This window comes from Electrona antarctica (assembly GCF_951216825.1).
Source record: "Electrona antarctica genome assembly, chromosome: 22".
NCBI classification, from domain to species: domain Eukaryota; kingdom Metazoa; phylum Chordata; class Actinopteri; order Myctophiformes; family Myctophidae; genus Electrona; species Electrona antarctica.
This window is the reverse complement of record NC_136805.1, coordinates 20,206,241-20,223,725: the sequence shown is the minus strand read 5'-3', so window position 1 is coordinate 20,223,725 and position 17,485 is coordinate 20,206,241. Positions and strand designations below refer to the sequence as shown.

At 40.3% G+C, this 17,485-nt stretch overlaps 1 long non-coding RNA gene across 1 annotated transcript; it reads left to right on the top strand.

Moving 5' to 3' along the window:
* Window positions 1-3,451: 3,451 nt before the first annotated feature.
* Window positions 3,452-6,166, top strand: LOC306915324. Its single transcript, XR_013788795.1, has 2 exons — window positions 3,452-4,857; window positions 5,928-6,166. It is a non-coding gene; the product is annotated as an uncharacterized lncRNA (long non-coding RNA).
* The last annotated feature ends 11,319 nt before the right edge of the window (window positions 6,167-17,485 follow it).

Below are 17,485 nucleotides of genomic sequence, written 5' to 3'. Positions count from 1 at the left end.
CCAAGCACTATGTAAATAAACACCATAGGATTTTGACTGAATCCTAACCTTTGACACCAACGCAATAGCACCTACCCATGTTCATCAAACACAGGAAATGGCTAGCTACAGTTCAAGCCATACATGAATAAGAATAGCATTTGAAATCGCATCAAATACTTTTGAGTCTCCTCTTAACCTGCCTGTAAAGGGTATTTGTAAGTGCTGACCTAACCAAGTTGCCATTTTATTGTTTCAAGGTGAGGATAAAAGTATTTTCAAAGATTTCAAATGTTATTTTGATTCAGAGTAATACACACTTAACAACAGAGTTCCAGGGATTTAGAATCAGTGGTAACAGTTATATACACCGTAAAATCCTGAGTGTTTACGGGTCTATTTGGTACCATTTGTACAATCTCAGTTAAATTAACACTGAGGATTTTACTGTGTAGCTCATCTTCTGCCTCCGCTTTCACAGCCTAAAAGAAAGTGGGGAGAAAATACTGCAGAAAATGAACTTATTTTTCTACAACTACAATCTCTTCCTCTTTCGCTCTTTCTGTCTCTCTTTCTCTTCTTCCTCTTCGTGTTGTTGTAGCACACTGTCCTAGCCGCCTGGGCCAGTCCAGAGCTGTGTATTTATGATTAGAAGGGCTTAGCACCAAGATTAGTTCTTCAGGGTTTAACTCCAAGTAGACCTTGTCTACATTACGCAAAAGAACCACTTAACATCACTATACAGGCCAAGGCAAAAGGAAGATTATCTATGGAGTTTTTAGGTCCCAAAATATATATATGGTATATACTGTATATATCGCTGCTATCAGACAGAAACCTTGTAGCTATGTCTCAAACAAACAAAAAAAGTAACATAGTAGTAATACATAGATGTATTAGTAATACTTTCTTTTGGTTAGATATTTATAAATACTCACAGACAGACGTAACCACTTTGAACCTGCTGTCCCTCTTTTTTGGTTTTGTTAACTTATTATAGGTTAACATTTTCTAAAATTGTCAAACATTTTGAAACCTTTTCAAAAATATTTTTAAGTTCCCAACGCATCCCATTGCAGTGTTTTGGCGAGCTTGTAGATCGGCTGTTTCCGCTACTTTTGAACTACAAGATAGGGCATTAATTATTTTATGGAAGAAAACTAAAAAGAATATATATCGAGATACAAAGTTTCTGCCCGTTAGTAATGATAACTGCTGTAGTTTAAACCTATTGCACACAGTTCGTACATTTTCATTTTCCCTGGTCTGTCCCAACAAGGCATCGGTATTCTCTGCGTAGTGTATTATATATATGACTGCAATATCCATTGTTGCTAGCATTTACATACCTGTACTGTAGATTGTAATAACTTTATTGATCTAGTGATTACATGATTGTCATGGACAACAATTTAATTGTAACAAGGGAGTCATGTGATATTTTGGAGAGAATATATTTTGTCTTTCGGATGAAAGATATTGTATTGCACTGCTTTGTGGGTGTACTGTCGAAGCTACGCTTTTTGCAAAAACGAAGCTAAACTAAAAGTTTATTGAGGGTTCACACTAGTATTTGTATAGCTCAGTAAAGTTGTATTGTTTTGTAGGCAGGAGAAAATGCACTCAAATAATATTCTCTTAAAATAATCTGTCATTTTCAACACATCTGTGTCATAGTTAGAACAACACACATTTGTTACTCACTTTAAGCACTAATTCGCAATTAATAACAAGACAATGTCTTCATGTGTGTTGATATTAGTATACAGTAGTATACATTGTTTTGAATAGTACCACAAATGCTTGCTGTCCCTGACTACATGTGACACTTTCTTAAGAGAGTAGAACAGATTTGTTGTATTTTATATGATCTTCAAAAGTTCAATCAATATTTGAGTCTCTTTAAAACTCAATGATAAAAAATAATTAATTTAAATCAATTGATACATTTAAATTTACAAAAGTCGAAAATAGACAATCTACAAATCTGTAGTTATTTTTGCGTGCCACCATTGTATGACAAGCACAGCCTAATCAATTTAAATGTATTATGAAAAAAAGAAAAAAAGAATTTATTTTACGTAGATTTGTTGATCTATAAAAATACAAGAAATATTTAAAAAAACACATGCTTCAAGATGATTTAATTATATGAGAAAGTAATCAATAGAATAATAAGAAGATAGTTGATATAGTTGCGTTAACATTGTCTTTGGAAGCTGGAGATCAGACTACCAATATTCCTATCCAGTGATGTTATCCTCAAGAGACGCTTCACTGACAGTGAATGACAGATCCAATTTATGCACACACTGTCACAGAGCTTAGTGTTAATTTACGGGTATGGGCACTTCTGTCTGGTGCAGACTATATAACACTAAAATGCCCTCAATACTCTGTGCTTCAAACACTGGAACCCCAGCATATGCCTATTCTGGGCCTGGGGGTAATATTCTCACCAAAAATAGCAGAACTAAAGCTCACAATGCATGTGATCTGGGCTAGATGGGGAAAAAAAGCAGTCCAAGTAACTCAGTTCAGTTTGACTAAGACTACAGGGTTTGTGTTCAGGGCTCAGGTCATGAAAGAACACCAGCTCTGGAAAACGTCTCTTGATGTTATCACAAAGAATTAGGGTATGGATTTCTGCCCCGCAAACGTTTTTTTATCAGCTCAAGTAGTGATTGAACCGAGTAGGGATTAGATACACAATCCTGTTTTAGGATTGATATATTCATTAGAGTTAGGCTAGGTTTCCAAGAGTATTTGTATTTGGAGCTACGTACCTTTTCTTTTATTTCCACCGGATGTAGGAATGTATATAAAATAGTTGTTTAGTGTGCAATCCTTTGTAGGATCACAAATGAACATTGTTCATTAATTATGAAAAACAAAACAAAAGTTGGATGTAAAAACTTTTACGATCTTATTTCTTAAACATTGGTTGATACGCAACACGTGTTGAATGATAGTCCTTAGATGGGACGCTGCATGACTAGAGAGTTTATTACACCCTTGTCCTAAACTGCACAAAATCAGCTTCCAGTCCAATGCTGGTAAGTTTGTATGGTTTGGATGGTAAATGTATCTACCATACCAGACAATTTGGCATCGGATTTCTAAGAAAACGTATAGTTGGCTAAGACTGATAGAACAGTGAGAAGGGCTGTGAATGAAAGTGTTCTGTGCCATCCTTGTCACTCTGGGAAACATAGCCTTCATCGTTTTGTTTTAAAAAAGCAAGCTTTACTGAACTGTACCTTTTGTCTGTACTGTATTGTACTAACTGTATTGTATGGCAGTGGTTTTCATCCTTTTTAGATGCAACACAATGAATTATTCAAATATGTGTGTGATTGTTTATCATACAAGAGAGCACAGTGATGGACATGGAGCACTTGGCTTTTTAAAGAGAAGCTCATTAACCACGTTTAACACGTTCAACAGTTCTTAACATGTTTTCAAGAATTCTCAAAACATGATTTCACTCTGCATGATGCCAGTGTCCCATGCCACCACACAGGTTTAGGACCACTGTTGTACTGTTTGGTGTTTGCGTATGTATAAAACACCCCCTAACCACTCACCACAGGTGTGTTCAGCAAGCCATGTTTCTTGTAAAAAATAAGCCAACTTTTGCTAACATTTTACGTCTTAGCCATGAACATAATACTGTACTGTAGTCATAAATATCTTACCGGATAGAGAATGTCACATAACACTAACATTGTTACTGAAACATCCCTGCTAAAGGTGCGTACAGTCATGCTACTGTAAAGGACTTTGGATAAGATAGAAAAGAAAATGGTATTGTTTATTCCAACTTCCAAAACACAAGGTTGTACATTTTAGACGGCTTCCTATTCAAAGTATTATGATGATATTGTGATATCAGTGTGCAGTGTGCACTCTAGAGCAAACTGAGCAAATTTAAACTCCTATTTCCATTTTTTTGATATACTGCATATGTACTTAACTAGGGGGAAAAGTACAGAATAGGAAAATATGTAGGAAAAGTAACATTTCATGACATACAGTTGACACAAGCAATATGAGTTGCATGGACAATAATGAGTATCCCTTCTTACGTCATGTCATATCATACAGTCATGTTACTGTTCCAAGAGTTTACCTGAAAGTAGCTTTGCTGAATACACCTCGGGTCAGCTCAACAGACTGCTCTCTAACTGGTAAGAAGGGGAGACAGAAAAGTATTCTGTAAGTGTAATCAACAATACAGTAGGGTATTTATTTTAGTTGTACCCAAAACAATTAGATATTAGACATATTGTAAACATTAGATAGACAACTTATGTGAGTGTTGCAGGGTTGCGGTCATTCTATGCTGACTTCAATCAATTCACTTAGGGCAATTGCTGAATACGATATTAAGAAAAGTATATTAATATATATTGTTGGCAAATTAACTGGAATTCAACTCAATAGTATGAATTGACTGGATTTAAGTGAATTGACAGTTGACACCCAATCTATTTGATTGTTATAATCTGTTCAAGACAGAGTCAGTGATATAATGGCACTTTCTAAGGAGCAGGGTGGTGATGTTTCAATACCCTTATCAGGGAAAATAATTTACCTGCACGAAAGGTATATGTAGCAGTAGTAAACAAAGAAGACATTTATTCAATGGCACCCATATATTAAAATTACATACTAGCTTTTTTAGCAGGTTTATAAATCCCAAGCTCATGAAACGTGCAACTTCAGTTACCAGGTAAATTACAGTTCACATACTGTAAGAAAAACTAAAACACCTAAATTGCAATTAGAATACATTTGATTTCTTACCACGCTTCAGTAATTTAATGCCACTATAGAATGCACAGAGATGTGAAACTTCATTCAATCCTAGGAGTTGTCTTCTATCTCACTGGGTCTGTCTTCCGTAAGGTCTTCTATCTCACTGGGTCTGTCTCCAGTAAGGTCTTCTATCTCACTGGGTCTGTCTTCCGTAAGGTCTTCTATCTCACTGGGTCTGTCTCCAGTAAGGTCTTCTATCTCACTGGGTCTGTCTTCAGTAAGGTCTTCTATCTCACTGGGTCTGTCTTCAGTAAGGTCTTCTATCTCACTGGGTCTGTCTCCAGTAAGGTCTTCTATCTCACTGGGTCTGTCTTCCGTAAGGTCTTCTATCTCACTGGGTCTGTCTTCAGTAAGGTCTTCTATCTCACTGGGTCTGTCTTCAGTAAGGTCTTCTATCTCACTGGGTCTGTCTTCAGTAAGGTCTTCTATCTCACTGGGTCTGTCTCCAGTAAGGTCTTCTATCTCACTGGGTCTGTCTTCAGTAAGGTCTTCTATCTCACTGGGTCTGTCTTCAGTAAGGTATTCTATCTCACTGGGTCTGTCTCCAGTAAGGTCTTCTATCTCACTGGGTCTGTCTTCAGTAAGGTCTTCTATCTCACTGGGTCTGTCTTCAGTAAGGTCTTCTATCTCACTGGGTCTGTCTCCAGTAAGGTCTTCTATCTCACTGGGTCTGTCTCCAGTAAGGTCTTCTATCTCACTGGGTCTGTCTTCAGTAAGGTCTTCTATCTCACTGGGTCTGTCTTCAGTAAGGTCTTCTATCTCACTGGGTCTGTCTTCAGTAAGGTCTTCTATCTCACTGGGTCTGTCTTCAGTAAGGTCTTCTATCTCACTGGGTCTGTCTTCAGTAAGGTCTTCTATCTCACTGGGTCTGTCTCCAGTAAGGTCTTCTATCTCACTGGGTCTGTCTCCAGTAAGGTCTTCTATCTCACTGGGTCTGTCTTCAGTAAGGTCTTCTATCTCACTGGGTCTGTCTCCACTCTCCAGTAAGGTCTTCTATCTCACTGGGTCTGTCTCCAGTAAGGTCTTCTATCTCACTGGGTCTGTCTCCACTCTCCAGTAAGGTCTTCTATCTCACTGGGTCTGTCTCCAGTAAGGTCTTCTATCTCACTGGGTCTGTCTCCAGTAAGGTCTTCTATCTCACTGGGTCTGTCTCCAGTAAGGTCTTCTATCTCACTGGGTCTGTCTCCAGTAAGGGTTGATGTAGATTAGAACTGCAAACCTTCTCGTTAGCTGCTGCTACTATATGATGACCAAGTGGCTGGTCTCCATTTGGTCCTTGCTTTTCAAAATGCCTTTGATCTTGCTGGTCATTATCCTTATCAATGTTGTTTATTTATGTATGTATGTATGTATTTATTTATCTATTTATTTTTTAATAAAAGGGGAAGTGATTACTGAATAAAGTATTGATTTTACTTAAATGTTGTGCTTGAGTACTTGCTCGTGTCTTACTTGTGACAGCATACTATTGTGCGACTTGTCCCCCTGTGGGTTGACTAGAAGAAAACGTACTTGTGCTAGAATCAAGAATTGCTTCTTCTCCTAATCCAATGTTTTCTCCCATTCTCCCTTTTTTAGTTCAGGCAACTATAAGTGACGTAATAGCACTTCCAATTTGCTTCTTGTGCTTTATTTGAAGCCCTTTGCCCTCTCATGGAAATGGCTGCAGTGGATAACATGCCATAAAACCTTCATGTACACAAAATATGAAAATACATAGTCATAGTCACTTTCATTTGAAACCAAAGTATCTTAAAGTATAAAAGTCTTAAAATATCATCTATCAACAGTACTTAACATTACCAACATTACCAACAATTACTTAACATTCATTCTCTGATATTAAATGTAAATGTACGTTTTAAGTAATTGTAATGCTGTTGATAATAAAGGTATATTCTCAGAGATAAAATTGTACAAATGAACCAAAATACTTTTTTTATTTGTCTGTTTGTTTTATGCTGAAATGTCATTTATTGCAGCAGAAGACAGCTAATAATGAGAACCCGTCCTCATGTTGATTCATTTTAACACATCCCCCCCCAGATATGGCCATGAGTGAATATTACTGCTGCTGCTGCTGAATCTGCTGCTGCCATATTTCTTGGTCGCAAATATTTGCTGACCAGGCTTAATTGGCGGTGTAAAATGCATGCATACTATTTACTTTCCAAAGTAGGCCCAATTTGTAATTGGCAAAAATCCAAAATAGCCAATCCACAATCCAATGTGTGGCAGTTCACTGTGCCACTGACACTGAATTTAACTTTATATATATATTATTTGATGCTTGATTCAAGTTGATTGATAATTGGTTGACTCCATTGCAGGGAGCAACTATCAGCTGTGGGGTGTGGGGAACATACCAACAGTATGAGGGTTTGTTTAGAGTTTATCATTGTGTATATAATGTATGGAATATTATGTAACACTTTAAATGTGTGTGTATGAAATGTGATGTCTCTGGGCATTGAGTAACTGGGGAAATTGTGGAATCAATTTAGGGTTGGTATGGTCTGTGGGAGGGGCTTAGCCTATATAAGTAGGGAGACTTCCCACTGCCAGTCAGTCAATGCAAGACTGCAGAGGTGTGAGGACCTAGGGCCAACCTGCCCAGTTGCTATGTAAATACCTTAGTTCAGTTTTGATGGTCTGTGAAAAGGTGAATAAAGAACCGACTTCTCTGCATCCAACGTACTCTGTCTGAAAGTTTTCTCCAACTTTTGTCTGTTCTTCCTACATGTGCTTTATGTTTTCGGCAAACACTACCCACACTATAGGGCAAAGTGTGACATTTGGTGGCAGTGGTGGGATCAGGTCCACCCGGAAGAAGGTTCCCATGGTGGGAAAGCGGATCCAAACCAGTAACAAGAGAGCCAAACCAGAACCAGCAGAGGCTGATGTGGAGGATCAAGAATGGGAGGATGGTGGGCAGTCGTCCCGGTGAGGCTGGGACGTATATTTTCGGCAAACACTACCCACACTATAGGGCAAAGTGTGACACAATGTCTTTCCGTTGTTAAATACTGTAATACGATTGCTAGATAAGAAGGTTGTCTGTCCAGTTCAGGATTAACAATTTCATCCTATCAGAAGAGAAATCATACAGGACACTGGCTGAACAAGTGAAATCGGAAGTGATGTAAAACAAAGAACAGAATTTTTTTTATCTTACCTGAAGACTAATTTTGTGTTTACTAAAGAGCTAGAGAAGAGGAGACCTGAACACTATATATAAATTGATTGTAAAAATAAAAAATAAATATATATATATATATATATATTACAACATAGTGCTTAGTTCTTTTCTACTAAAACATTTAGTTTTGTTGATTTAATTTATTTTATAATTTTAATTAACAAAGTAGTTTAACATTATTTGCAGTACCACCTCTGGTTGTGCGCATGGTGACTGCAATGCGTGCTTGCATGTTCTGTATGGTCAAATAAGAGATTAACAAGAATAGAATAGAAGAAGAGATAGACAGATGACAGCAAGCCAGGAGTCAAACTGAAATCCCATTGCATAACCTGTCTGGCAGCAACCATGCAGAGACAGTTCCGACCCGTGTGTGTGTGACTGTGCGTGTGCCGTTTTTCATCATTTTTGAGGATTTGAAAAAAAGCCGAAAATCACTCCGAGACCATGGGCTATAGCCCATGGCCTCGAACGGCATACTATAGCGTGCCGTTTTTCATCATTTTCGAGGATTTGAAAAACGGCATGCTATAGTATGCCGTCCGAGGCCATGGGCTATAGCCCATGGTCTCGGAGTGATCTTCGGCTTTTTTTCAAATCCTCAAAAATTATGAAAACCGGCATGCTATAGTATGCCGTCCGAGGCCATGGGCTATAGCCCATGGTCTCGGAGTGATTTTCGGCTTTTATTCCCAAATCCTCAAAAATGATGAAAAAAGGCATGCTATAGTATACCGTCCAAGGCCATGGGCTGAACTTGAACCCACGAACTGTGGCTCACATAGACAGCAGCTTATCACAGAGTGCCACCATGCTCTCTCTCTCCTCAGCTTTCCATCTCTTTCCAGTGTTCTTTTGGATGGTATTGTCCAAAACATGCAGCACAGTGAAAGTAGGAGGAACTCAGCTGGATTTGAACTCACAACCTCTGGACATCATCTTAGCAAGGGTGCCACTGAGCTCTCTGTGGTTTTAAGTTGTTCTTCTTGGTGTCACTTTTTAAATGGGGCCTTGGGATCATGTACAGAGCATTTTAATGGTGTTTGCTGTGAATCAAAGGTGTCTTTAGTGCTTTTAAGTGTTATCGTGGATGTTAATCAGATAATACAGAGGAGAAACCATGACAGAACTTTATTTAACTTAAACGCCCAATGCATTCCCAATGGCAATAGCACAAACTTTGGCATGCTACTAGTCCTACATACTTACACCTAGAAACCCCATTCAACCCTATTTAGGTTCATCTTACGATGAACGGTGAAAGTAACGAGTGTGTGTTCTGGTCCTGTTGATTGAGCTGAGCAGGAGCCAGGTTTCAAGGTCCTGCTTAGCTCAATCAACAGGACCAGAACACACCTGGGCTGGCTGCCAATGCTCTGTACATGATCCCAAGGCCCCATTTGAAAAGTGACAGCAAGAAGAACAACTTTACAACTTGAAATCACAGTGAGCTCAGTGGCACCCTTGTTAAGATGACGTCCATATGAGCCAGAGGTTGTGAGTTCAAATCCAGCTTAGTTCCTCCTACTTTCACTCTGCAGCATGTTTTGGAGAATAACATCCAGAAGAACACAAGGAAGAGATGGAAAGCTGAGGAGACCCTCAGAGAGCATGGTGGCACTCTGTGATAAGCTGCTGTCTATATGTGAGCCACAGGTTGTGGGTTCAAGTTCAGCCCACAGCCTCAGACGGCATACTATAGCATGCCGTTTTTCATCATTTTTGAGGATTTGAAAAAATGACGAAAATCACTGCGAAACAGCATACTATAGCATGCCGTTTTTCATAATTTTTGAGGATTTGAAAAAAAGACCATGGGCTATAGCCCATGGCCTCGGACGGCATACTATAGCATGCCGTTTTTCATCATTTTCGAGGATTTGAAAAAAGCCGAAAATCACTCCGAGACCATGGGGTATAGCTCATGGCCTCGGACGGCATACTATAGCACGCCGGTTTTCGTCATTTTTGAGGATTTGAAAAAGACGAAAATAACTCAGAAACTACAAAACATTTCAAAGTAATAACTTCCAGCACGTGTCTCCACAGTAAGCTGAATTATAAAAAGTGTGAATGGAATTTCTAGGTGAAAGTCATTTTTTGAGTGGGCACCTGATTTATTTGATAAATGAGTGGCCAAATACACTATAGGCCTATATGTATTATGGCCCTATTTCTACAAAATACAAAACCTGTGATGTGCAGTCATTTCGGGGATAAACAAGGAATTGAAGGGTCAATAAAGTTGTTTAAAGATGTACTGGACATGTTCAAATCATATACTTTACATTTATTATTCCAACCATTTTCCAAAGCATAGACTTACGTTTTGGGGATGGTAATTTAACATTGAGGTGCCCACTGGCACTGGACCTGTCGCTGAGTGTGGCTGATGATGGGTTCCTCCAGACTCCAGAGAGTGGATTGTCACATACATCCATACAGCTGAGGGGAATGTGACGCCATGGCTGCTGCCTCCTCCTTTTCACCTTTCTCTGCTTCTGACCTCCCCGTGGATGGATGGATGTCCTCCAGGCTCCTGCTCAGCTCAAGCAGGAGTCAGGACCACACATGACACGAATACATTTTCTTCCAGTTCGTCGTCAGATCGTCTTGGTACAGAGCGCCCCCTGGTGACTGTAATAAATGAAATGAAATGAAATGATTACTATACCCAGGGTATCTGGGCTAAGCTCAATAACTTGTTTCCAGCCAGGCCCTGCTCATAGAACATTTCATCATAGTGGTTCAATGCCTTGTTCAAGGGCACTTCAGCGGTGGTAATTTTAACGTGTCGGACCGCTGATTCGAACTGGCGACCTTCCGGTATCAAGACCGCTCTGCAATCCGTTCGGCCACCGCTGCCACGATGATGACGACACCAGTGGATTTAATCGCAGGGATCAAATAATGAAAGAATGCATTTCCTATGTAGGGCCTATACTACAGCTCACTCGCTGTGTAAAGTGGCTAGTGTTCAGAGGGCAGCTAGATGTTTCTGTCGTTGGTGTTGTTAGGCATTTTAGATAACAACATTTAACTTTAATTTTAAACCTTGAACTCGCAAATCATTAAAAGTTCTAATTGAGTTCATTAACAGTGGTCTACCGTCTCAAGTCTTTAAGTGTGAGAGATCCTCCTTGGTTTGATTCCACGCAGTGATAGAAAAACCAATGTAGCTACGGTAGAAAGAAACACTGTGGTTCAAAGTGTAACCTCGGCTGGGAGGCGAACCCCGGACCTCGTATCAACAAGGCGCATACGTTACCAGTGGACTAAAGAGCCAGACCTGATGAAGAACCAAATCTATTGTCAGCAAGTACAGACAAAGATATTTGTCACGTTTTAATATAAATATATTAATATAAATGTTTATTTACATTTGACTTCTTTACTAAAGACATTTAGTTATAATTATTAATTCCATCGCTTAATTGTATCAAATAAATCCACTAAAGACTAGGCCTAGTTGTAATAATTCATTCCATCTGTTAAATCCATTAAAGATATAGCTGTAACTTATTCATTCTATCACTGAGGAAATCTCCGGCGTGAGCGGACGTCCATACGCCGTTACTACGCGGTCCAAGAGAGAGACGGCGTATCAACGTCGTGCGCACGGCGTGTCGGCGTAGTTCATTTTCAGCTCACTTTCAACTGTCTGAAATCACAAAAAAAAACTGTTTTTGGACAAAAACAGTCCGACGGCGTGAGCGGACGTTGATACGCCGTTGATACGCCGTCCAGAGAGAGACGGCGTATCAACGTCGTATGGGTGGCGTGTCGGCGTAGTTCATTTTCAACTGGACAACGTTGGCGCTGTTCACTTTCAACTCTTTTTGCTATGATTGATTGATTGATTGATTTTTGATTGATTCTTTTATTGTCGTGTTCTGCACACAAAGTGCCCAACCCCCATGGGTTTATAAGACACATTTACATTTCATTATATTCATAATCATAAGACATTGAAGAGTCTTAGAGTGAGCTGAGTCAGCTGAGACTGCTGAGTGAGTGTTTGGCATGCGTCTGACTTGGACGTTGTGTGGCTAACTGAAGCCTAACACACAAAAGATCACTTCAAAAGTACCAGGAGACTTTGGCTAAGAGCGTCTGACTGATGGCGCAGTGGTCTAATGATGAGTCTTTCAGTACAGGCTTTCTGTGTTCAAGTCTCATTCAATGCTGCAGTAACTTGAACTTTTCAAGGCTCGAATAAAAAAATAAAAACTCAAAAGCACCAGGAGACGTCTGCTGAATGCCCAAAGGTGCCTTGGCTCATTGGTGTGTTGCGCTTGATCGGTTGCCTCTGCTACAGACAGTTGGCAGGTTCAAGTCCCATGTCATCAAGGTGCTGGAGGACCATCGGGAGACTGTGCTCTGTTTCCTGAGATGTAACGGTTGGGGCTTATGTCTGAAAGAACCCTGTCCAGCTAAACTTTTACCATGAAAATGTCCAATTTAACATACTCTTACCAGCTCTCAGTGTGCCCTTTTCCAACTGGCCTGGAAGCCAGACATAAAAGAGGGACTTTCCCACCAAGTTTTGGGCCACCAATCAGGGCCCAGTATGCAAATACACAGACTATTCTGTCAGATGATGGGCCAAAACCATGAACTATAGTATGTCGTTTTTTCATCCTTTTCATATTTGTTTTTTAAATCGTTGCGAAAACCATGAACTATAGTTCATGGTTTTTGCGACGATTACAAAAAAAGATGAAAATGATTAAACAAATATACTATAGTGTGTAGTTTTTTCATCGTCAAAAGTCAAGAAAAATGACATTGCCATTGTCGACGATTATAATCGGGGCCCAGTATGCAAATACACTGACTATTCTGTCAGATGAAATACACAGACTATTCTGTCAGATGATGGGCCAAAATGCATTGCTATTTTATTTTTAAACGTTTGACCTAATTCTTATCTGTAAAATGTTAGGTGGACAGGGTTGTTTCAGACATAAGCCCCAACGGTTACTTATCAGGAAACAGGGGGAGAGAGCACCGTCTCCCGATGGTCCGTCCCAGCACCTTTTTTTTTTTAAGATATTTTTTTGCGGCTTACGCCTTTTATTGGTTTTTGAAGGGACAGACAGTAGGCTGACAGGAAACGGGAGAGAGATGGGGGAAGACATGCAGTAAAGGCCGTGTCGGGCTTAGGAGTCGAACCCGCGGCACACTGCGACTGGATTACCAGTCGGGTGCCCAGACGGTTACGCCACCGCCTGGGCCCGTCCCAGCACCTTGATGACATGGGACTTGAACCTGCCAACTGTCTGCAGCAGAGGGAACCGAATCAACCAATATCAAGCACACCATGCCATTGAGCCAAGGAACCTTGGGGCATTCAGCAGATGTCTCCTGGTGCTTTTGAGTTTTTATTTTGTATTCGAGCCTTGAAAAGTTCAAAGTACTAGAGCATTGTGCTATATAGCAGCAATGGGACTTGAACATGGAATGTCCGTACAGAGAGACTGATCATTAGACCATTGCACCATCAGTCAGACACCCTCAGCCAAAGTCTCCTGGTAATTGTGTTTGTTGGCCTTCAGTTAGTAAAGTTGAAACACTCCAGCATTAAACTATAGGCGAACAGGGATTTGAACATGTAGAGCTGTATTAACTGAAGCCTATTGTAGCAGGGGCTCACAGCCCCAGCCTGATGACCTCTCATATCTCCCCTGCGCCATAGGCAACTGCTTTGGTTTAGTGGTTAGGATGTTGGCCTTCCGTGTGGGGGACCTGGGTTCGATTCCCGGCTGTTACACTAACATGCAAAAGAAGACCTCAACAGCGCTAAGAAACATCTGATTAATATGATTCTGTGTTATCTTCACTAATTGTGCAGAGAGAAAAGTGATATTAACTTCTTTGTGCAATGTTGAATTTATACTTGGCTCAACGGAGTCATGCCCTTTACTAGAAATATATATATTTCAAAGTTCTCCTGAATTGAACTAGGAGATCTGGGACTTGAACATGGAACCTGATCATCAGACCAGTACACCATCTCTCAGAATTGTTGAAGCGTTCCTTTGTATTTTAGCCTTCAGTTAGGTAAACTTTATTATTTTATCCCTGAAATCCAACATCATAGAAGAAGAACACGTTTATCCTTAAGGGGGCGCTCTGTAGTAGTCTGTAGTACCAAGACGATCTGACGACGAAGAAAGAAGAAAAGTAACAAGTGTGTGTTCTGGACTCTGGTCCTGTTGATTGAGCTGAGCAGGACCTAGAAACTGGCTCCTGCTCAGCTCAATCAACAGGACCAGAACACACACTCGTTGATGATGAATGAGGAAGTGGTTCAGTCCATTCAACAAGTGCCTCTGAGATCGAAGCGAGTCTCCACACTGCCCCCTAGTGGTGGCAAGTGGCAACACTAGGAAAGTTCCACTGTGTAGTGTGTGTCATTGAGAAAGCTTGGAATTAAACCAATAGATATAAATATGCATTGTCCATTCTTGCTCATATAGCAACATTCTTTTCACAAAACAACATCTTCACAATCATAACAAAATTAAATACACAACATAAATGTGACCATACATTTTGTGTGCGTCACAAAGGCTAAAATACAAAAGAACGCTTCAACAATTCTGAGAGATGGTTTACTGGTCTGATGATCAGACTCTCAACACAGAGGTTCCATGTTCAAGTCCCACATTAGGTCAGGGGACCTTAGTATAATTGCCTTATTTGAATCTGAATCCAACATATAAAAAACATATTTGTGATTTTTGTTCGTTTAATTTGCTAGTTTTTCCTTTTTTTGTTCAGAATTGAAAAATGGGAAAACGCTAAACGAAAAATCACAAAAACTGGTCAAGGGAGCTTAGTATAAGTTTGTTTGTTCAATTTAATCCAGCAAAAAGAAAATTGCTATTTTTTTCCTTTTTTTGTTCAGAATTGAAAAATGGGAAAACACTAAACGAAAAATCACAAAAATGGTGGTGCCTTAGTATAATTCTGTTTGAGTCCAGCAAACAGTTTTTTTTTTCCTTTTTTTTGTTCAGATTTGAAAAATGTGAAAACTCGAAGCCAAAACCCAGCTTTTAAAAGCTGCGTCAAAGTTGAGTTTTCAGGAGAAAAAAAGCACGCAAGAGATAACATGGGAGCACGAAGCAAGAAGCTGCTTCTAGCTTCCTTGGTGTTAACGCGGCTTAAGTCTGATTATGCCTTTGGTTTTTTTGCACTACTGATTGTTACCCGTTTCCTTTCTTGTCAGTTAAAATTATCATTCATCATCACTTCCATCTTGTCCATCACCTAACCCTAACCCTAACCCTAACCCTAGTTGTCTGGTACCAGATTGGTTAATGGTTACCATATGGTACCAGAACAAAACAAACAAAAAAGCAGTGTGAATTTTCTGGAACCAGTGGCGCAGTGTGTTAGAACGCTGCCACATGATCGGGAGATGGTGAGTTCAAACCTCACTCAAGTCTTTACTTTCAAGACAGATTTCAGAAGAAGAAGATCCACTATAAAGCTGTCTGAATTGTCTGGAACCAGTGGCGCAGTGTGTTAGGACACTGCCACATGGTCGGGAAATGGTGAGTTCAAACCCCACTCAAGTCTTTACTTTCAAGACCGATTTCAGAAGAAGAAAACCAACAACCTATCAACCAACACATTCAAAGGCATATCAATCCCATTAATCCGTTTTCTTATCAAGTTGAAGGCATCCCAGATTTTGTTGAGGGTGGGTTGGGTGTTTCACGGTTTCTCATTAACTCCATGTTAAATCACCCAACTACCCCCCAACGGACACTAGCCAAAACCCAAACCCTAACCCTAACCCTAACCTAACCCTAACCCTAACCCTAGTTGTCTGGTACCAGATTAGTTACCATATAGTACCAGAACAAAACAAACAAGAAAGCAGTGTGAATTGTCTGGAACCAGTGGCGCAGTGTGTTAGAACGCTGCCATATGATCGGGAGATGATGAGTTCAAACACCACTCGTCTTTACTTTCAAGTAGAGTTCTCAATCTCTGCCCGAACCCGGCCCGACTCGGCCCGACATTTTCGGGTAGGGCCGGGCCCAAAATGCACGATAATTAGTCGGGCCGGGCCGAGCCTCGGGCTCTGTGATTGTGATTTTTATTTTTATATAATTTTATTATAACAAAAATAACAATTCTGTTGTTTGTGTAATGTATTTATTTAATATGAAGAGGGCTGAGCTGGTGAATGTTGGCGATTAACTTTTACAGTTTAGGCTATTATACTATATGTGACTGAAGGAGGAGGAGGCGATGATCAGCAGCAGGCAGCAGCGCACCAAAGTGACAGAATAGAACGGTGGTTGTTGAACTTGCTACCGCTGGATGGCCTCTGGTTTGCCAACCAAATGAGCTGCTTACTGCTCAGCATCAACTATATAACTTAAGTCAACTTGCCATATGCTTAAATGTTTTATAAGACCATCGATTTATCCGCAATAGCTCGTTTTGGAAACGTCGGGGCTTAACGAGACACTGCTGTCTCGTTGAACCCAGCTGGGTGAATAAGCTAAATTAGGCTACCTAATCAACGGTAAATGCTCCATATAACTAATACTATGAAAGCGCCTGCACGTAATATAGTTACATGATGACCAAGCAATGTTACAGTCACACTGTAGGCTACAGCTATTTGGTTTACAAATCGTATCGCAGCGCGCTGTAGCCTACAGCTATTTAATTTCCCCATCGTAGCGCAGCGCGCCTCGTTGTGTGCCCACTGCCCAAAATAAAAGATCTGCAAGCTGTCGACAGACTCGACACGCCATCGAGCGGCATGTTGATGGTTTGTATGTCTGTTCTTTTGGTTAGGCAACGCACATTACGCGTGGTATGTGGGTTTGAGAGGCAATGATTAATGTAAACTATACAGTAACCTAGTAGATTATAGCCAAGTTGACTTGAATTGTCATAATATTGCCAGTAGCCTATTGGACATAATTAACTGCGTCACTTCAGAGGATCGCTGCTACTTTGATTCAGAAGATGTTTACTCACCCCTGGAAATTGCTGGAAACCATTAGAATGTTGAAAATGGAACATTATCAGCCAATTAACGTGAGTTACATAAATCCTTTATTTCGGCGACTAGACTATTAGTGCGTTCTCTGACACGGTCGTCTCAATAATCCACGGCGCCGCGGCCATATAGTGTATTTTTTCTCTCTTTTTTCACTCGGGCTTTTTCGGGTTTTCGGGCCTGACATTATGGTAATTGTTAGGGTCGGGCCGGGCCTCGGGCCGACCCAGTTAGGGTAGGGTAGGGCCGGGCCTTAATTTTCAGGCCCGATGAGAACTCTACTTTCAAGACCGATTTCAGAAGAAGAAAACCAACAAAAAAGCAGTGTGAATTGTCTGGAACCAGTGGCGCAGTGTGTTAGAACGCTCCCACATGATCGGGAGATGATGAGTTCAAACCCCACTCAAGTCTTTACTTTCAAGACCGATTTCAGAAGAAGAAAACCAACAAAA